The following is a 6,351-nucleotide window of genomic DNA, read 5'->3' as shown; positions in this document are numbered from 1 at the left end:
GGAGAGCCGTAATGGACTCTGGAGATTTACAGTTTCACTTCAGCAATGGAGAAAGCAATGGGTTTTAGTGCCACCGCCACACATCAGCAACCATGGCAGGCCCCCCAGGCCAAGCATTCTCTGAGGGATATTTATGACCAAGACGCCATCGATACAGAGAGCTAGCCACGCATGCACACACGCGATATGCTGATATGCTTGAGGCTGGGGGAGGGGGGGGGGATCAAATATTCTCAATGCCAGATCCTTTAAAACATTTGACAGGATTTTTTCCCCTATTAGGTTGTTAGTGGGACTGTTGATATGCTAATGAGCTTTATGAGATCTATGTCTGGTGTGTCTAGTCTATAGAGGTTGGTAGTAGATCTATGTCTGGTGTGTCTAGTCTATAGAGGTTGGTAGTAGATCTATGTCTGGTGTGTCTAGTCTATAGAGGTTGGTAGTAGATCTATGTCTGGTGTGTCTAGTCTATAGAGGTTGGTAGTAGATCTATGTCTGGTGTGTCTAGTCTATAGAGGTTGGTAGTAGATCTATGTCTGGTGTGTCTAGTCTATAGAGGTTGGTAGTAGATCTATGTCTGGTGTGTCTAGTCTATAGAGGTTGGTAGTAGATCTATGTCTGGTGTGTCTAGTCTATAGAGGTTGGTAGTAGATCTATGTCTGGTGTGTCTAGTCTATAGAGGTTGGTAGTAGATCTATGTCTGGTGTGTCTAGTCTATAGAGGTTGGTAGTAGATCTATGTCTGGTGTGTCTAGTCTAGCAGTGGGCCTATAGCCTAACTGACACCTGTTGTAATCCAATTAGCGTTTATAACCTAATACAGATCCTGCGCGAGAACGAATCAGTTAGAGAAGAGGAAAGAGTGCCTCCCACTGGCCCTTCAACACCACTTTCAGAAGCATCTGGTCTCCCATCCAGGGTCGAACACTGCTTAGCTCCGTGATTGAGAGTCCCATAGGGCGGCACACAACGGGCCCAGCGGTTGGGCCACGGGTAGGCCGTCATTGGAAATAAGAATTTGTAAAAACATCTGGGGTTGCTCTCCTTTCCCGCGAAATCCTTGGAATGTCTTCACGTGGACAAGTTTAAAGCCAAAACTCCAAGTTCGATTAATTCTCTGGAGCGCAGCTTTAAAGGGAAGGATTGACCGTGACACAGTTCTGTTTCCATCTTGAAGAAAGACTGATACTGAGAACCCAAACAAAGACATTCCCCTTTAAGACCCGACATATAGGCCTATCTCATAAATAGACCTGCTATACCATAGCCCACTGTACATGGCCTATGTTGTGCGGGCATAACGGTCCTTTGAATACCTAACCTACAGCAAATATAGTATTATAAAAACAGCACTATTAACAAATGTTTTTATTTGAATGTCCAAAAACCTATGAGCTGTGTAATGAGCTGTGTAGACTGCGCTCCGAATGTGTTATAGAGATACGGTGCGCGCATCACTAGCGGTTATGGAAAGCCAAAAGCTATAAGGGGTTGTCACTAGTTACCACAGCCACAAAGTCAAAATTGGCTGACTTCGGTTGTCAGTTGGACGATGTTTCCTCCGACACATTGGTGCGGCTGGCTTCCGAGTTAAGCGAGCAGTGTGTCGAGAAGCAGTGCGGCTTGGCAGGGCTGTGTTTCAGACGCATGGCTCTCGACCTTCGCTTCTCCTGAGTCGGTAGGGTAGTTGCAGAGATGAGACAAGATCGTAACTACCAATTGGATTTCACGAAATTGGGGCGAAAAAAAGGGTAAAGTAAAAAATAAATAATAATGGAAAAAATATATATATATTGAACCACATCAACTTTCCCATCATTATTATCATCACTTCACAGAACTCTCCTTTAACAGAAAACTCTGAGGTGAACGCAGCCCGCCGCCGTCAATGAGTGAACCCTCCGATGTCACTGTTTGACGTTTATGTTGTTGTTAGGGTCTCTGCTTTATAAAGTGTGATCATGTGCATAAGCTAACAGGGTCTGTGGTCTGTGGGTCATTCACCGGACAGGACAGAGATGGATTCGCTGACCATAAGGTTGAGCACAATTGCCAAGCAACGCGGTACAGCAAGTCAGCCTGTGTTGGTGCGTCTGGAACGTGACCAGCGTGCTGAATCGACCAATCTATGATTTATAACAACGTGCTATGGGGATCATGGATGATATTCTCTCTCTCTCGCTCTCTCTCGCTCTCTCTCACACACGCACACACAGTATTGCGCAGTTAACCTTGTGGGGACATACAATTCAGTCCCATTCAAAATCCTATTTTCTTTAACCCCTAACCTTAACCTTAACCCTAACCCAAAAACATAACCTTAACCCTAATCCTAAACCTAATCCTAACCCCAAGCCCGAACCATACAACTAACCATAGCTCCTAACCCTAAACCTAATTCTAACACTAATTCTAACCTTAACCCTAAACCCCCCAGAAATAGCATTTGACCACGTGGGGACCAACAAAATGTACCCAGTTGGTCAAACGTTTGTTTGTCTACTATTCTTGGACTTCTGGTATATTTAAACACTTCCAAACACACACACCTGGTCCCTGAGAGATGTGGAGTGAGAATACATGGTTTCAGCTTCGCAAGGTATTGTTACATCAGCTGAGCAACTCTGCGCAGATGCTAATGTGGGCACCAGGCAGAAGAACCACATATATAGACTATTCAAATAGTGAGAGATCCAACGAGATGACGATTGACGTGAAAGTAAAAGCACATTACAGGTGTGCGCGTTCATCGTGAAATATGATGGTGCGCTCAAAATAGAGTTTGGCATCTCCAAACTCACAGACACATAACACGGACCTGGTATGATGTCGGTAGACTACTTCATGTTCTTTTCATCCCACATAGCTTGTTGGGGGACAGGGGACCCTAGAATTGGGCTAGAGATAGGCCTACAGTATAGAGATTTCCCGGAGCTATGTCATCTAGGCTACGTCACTACAGTCGCCCCACTCTGCGATGATGCGCAAAGTTCCATCTGAGCGTTCGTTTTGGCGCATAGCCCGCATGTTTATCCCGTTGTTAACTTGACCGTTGTAAAATGTAAAATATATTAAGCATACGTGTAACCAAAAACAGACTTACCGAAGCTACAGGTTTATATTTGAGCCTCTCAGCGGTTGTGATAGACATCGTCAATTGTATGATGCTGATGGCGACACGCTGTTCCGAGAAGAGAGGAACCTGTTGTTACACCCCCCCCCCAACCGGTCCCCAGTATGCCGTGGCCGGTGTCACGACTATAGCGCACACCCAGCTGAATGAATGGCCTGTCACTTATTATAAGGGTTATTAATAACGGCTTTATAATATACTATTTTTGGTCAATAATAAAATGACATGCCCTGATGCCTACTTATAAAATAATATAAATAGACACATTCTTAAAAGGTAATATACTAAAACATAATAATTTCATAATCTCTCATCCATCCATCCCATTCTCTCTGTCATAATGACATATTTTTGATAGTCTCCATCGTTACATAGCCTCAGTTACTCAACCGACCTTCCAGACAGTCAGCAACAGCATGGTTGGGTCCCAATTCCATACAAAATAACTACATCCCATTGTGGCAGCTGAGGAGGATTTCTCACTCCCATCATCATCATCATCATCATCTACATCATCGCCATAACAGATAATAACAAAATCATCGTGTCATCGTTATCCTGTTGCCCCTCTGCCCCTCTTCCAACAATGATTTCCTTTACAACCTATAATGACAGTGATAGTGGTACGTACCTTAGGGATGCTCTGCTCGCGGATCTCAGAACGGTCTGTATGCTATCCTGGTCGCTCTCTCTGCCACCTTGTACTGTTCTATCACGTTCACTCCGGCACGTATGAGAACTGCGACGTCAGCGATGTGAAAAAGGAAACTCCCCGACTTACTCACCACTACAGGGATAGTACAGGGTCCTAGTGTCGGCAGCGTTTAGAGTGACAGCCCGTTTCCGGTTTGGTGGTTGGTGACGCAACAGTGACTGTAACTGATGTATTCATTTCCTTTTCTATTTCCTGCATTTTTTAAGTATTTTTGTGCCACTTATGGTCTCAGAATAGGTCAATTAACAGATACTATTTAGAGCTGGGATGCTTGGAGGAAACATATACAGTGGCATCTGTGTGTGTGTGTGTGTGTGTGTGTGTGTGTGTGTGTGTGTGTGTGTGTGTGTGTGTGTGTGTGTCATGGGCAGCATGTGTGTGTGTGTGTGTGTGTGTGTGTGTGTGTGTGTGGCCTGGGTGCCAGTCATGACACCATCATGGGCAGCATGTGCAAGATTGTGAATAGCTGGATGCTGCGTGGAAACGTAAAGGACATAATGAGTGAAACACCTGTAGATGCCAGTCGATCTGTACCTCTCAACCTAGCCTGGGTGCCAGTCAGTCTGTACCTCTCAACCTAGCCTGGGTGCCAGTCAGTCTGTACCTCTCAACCTAGCCTGGGTGCCAGTCAGTCTGTACCTCTCAACCTAGCCTGGGTGCCAGTCAGTCTGTACCTCTCAACCTAGCCTGGGTGCCAGTCAACTGTACCTCTCAACCTAGCCTGGGTGCCAGTCAGTCTGTACCTCTCAACCTAGCCTGGGTGCCAGTCTGTAGCCTGGGTGCCAGTCTGTACCTCTCAACCTAGCCTGGGTGCCAGTCAATCTGTACCTCTCAACCTAGCCTGGGTGCCAGTCAGTCTGTACCTCTCAACCTAGCCTGGGTGCCAGTCAGTCTGTACCTCTCAACCTAGCCTGGGTGCCAGTCAGTCTGTACCTCTCAACCTAGCCTGGGTGCCAGTCAGTCTGTACCTCTCAACCTAGCCTGGGTGCCAGTCAGTCTGTACCTCTCAACCTAGCCTGGGTGCTAGTCAATCTGTACCTCTCAACCTAGCCTGGGTGCCAGTCAGTCTGTACCTCTCAACCTAGCCTGGGTGCCAGTCAGTCTGTACCTCTCAACCTAGCCTGGGTGCCAGTCTGTACCTCTCAACCTAGCCTGGGTGCCAGTCTGTACCTCTCAACCTAGCCTGGGTGCCAGTCAATCTGTACCTCTCAACCTAGCCTGGGTGCCAGTCTGTACCTCTCAACCTAGCCTGGGTGCCAGTCAATCTGTACCTCTCAACCTAGCCTGGGTGCCAGTCAGTCTGTACCTCTCAACCTAGCCTGGGTGCCAGTCAGTCTGTACCTCTCAACCTAGCCTGGGTGCCAGTCAGTCTGTACCTCTCAACCTAGCCTGGGTGCCAGTCAATCTGTACCTCTCAACCTAGCCTGGGTGCCAGTCAATCTGTACCTCTCAACCTAGCCTGGGTGCCAGTCAATCTGTACCTCTCAACCTAGCCTGGGTGCCAGTCAATCTGTACCTCCCAACCTAGCCTGGGTGCCAGTCGATCTGTACCTCTCAACCTAGCCTGGGTGCCAGTCTGTACCTCTCAACCTAGCCTGGGTGCCAGTCAGTCTGTACCTCTCAACCTAGCCTGGGTGCCAGTCAATCTGTACCTCTCAACCTAGCCTGGGTGCCAGTCAGTCTGTACCTCTCAACTTAGCCTGGGTGCCAGTCGATCTGTACCTCTCAACCTAGCCTGGGTGCCAGTCAGTCTGTACCTCTTAACTTAGCCTGGGTGCCAGTCGATCTGTACCTCTCAACCTAGCCTGGGTGCCAGTCAGTCTGTACCTCTTAACTTAGCCTGGGTGCCAGTGTTTGGCTTGACAAAGACAGCAACGGAGTTGGCAAGAACACAAAATTGGATCATAATTTGGAAATTGTGCCAATTTCATATCCATTGCTTCTCAGGACCCTTTTCATTGACCTTAGTCTAACTCTGTAAGCACCATCACCAAGCTTTTTAAATCAGTCCAACCGCTTTCAATCACCACATTCATGTAGTATTGTAAGTGGTCTGAGAGAGCTGTCTAGGAATGGACGGGCGCCTGCCAAACGGATCTCTTGGCTCACAGCACTATAGCTATTTGACTCTACTCTCTATCAATATCTATGACGTGCTGACACTACCACTACTACTCTACCAGCCTGGTCTCATAGACTAGACGTAAAATAGTCAACATAAAGCCGAGACGTTGAAATCAGTATGATATGTTACGTTTAGTATGGCTACTTAAGGCAAAACACAAGAGTAGAGTAGTTGGGAGGGATGGAGGGGTGAGCATATAACGCAAAAAGGTTGTGAGTTTGAATCTCATCACAGACAACTTTAGCATTTTAGCTAATTAGTCACTTTTTCAACTAGTTACAACTTTTTAGATACTTTGCAACTACTTAGCATCTTAGCTAACCCTTCCCCTAACCCTATCCTTAAACCCTTTAACCTAACTCCTAATCTTAACCCTAAC

At 46.7% G+C, this 6,351-nt stretch overlaps 1 protein-coding gene across 1 annotated transcript in view; it reads right to left on the bottom strand.

Annotated features, from left to right (window-relative positions):
* Positions 1-3,886, bottom strand: part of LOC112239549 (monocarboxylate transporter 4-like) — a 13,298-nt gene extending 9,412 nt beyond the window's left edge. Inside the window, exon 1 of the mRNA XM_042317218.1 lies at positions 3,103-3,886. The gene's annotated coding sequence lies outside the window, so the exon portion shown is untranslated. The remainder of the gene's footprint in view (positions 1-3,102) is intronic.
* Positions 3,887-6,351: the final 2,465 nt, after the last annotated feature.

This window comes from Oncorhynchus tshawytscha, unplaced genomic scaffold, assembly GCF_018296145.1.
Source record: "Oncorhynchus tshawytscha isolate Ot180627B unplaced genomic scaffold, Otsh_v2.0 Un_contig_2750_pilon_pilon, whole genome shotgun sequence".
Classification (NCBI taxonomy): domain Eukaryota; kingdom Metazoa; phylum Chordata; class Actinopteri; order Salmoniformes; family Salmonidae; genus Oncorhynchus; species Oncorhynchus tshawytscha.
This window is presented reverse-complemented; position numbering and strand designations above follow the sequence as displayed.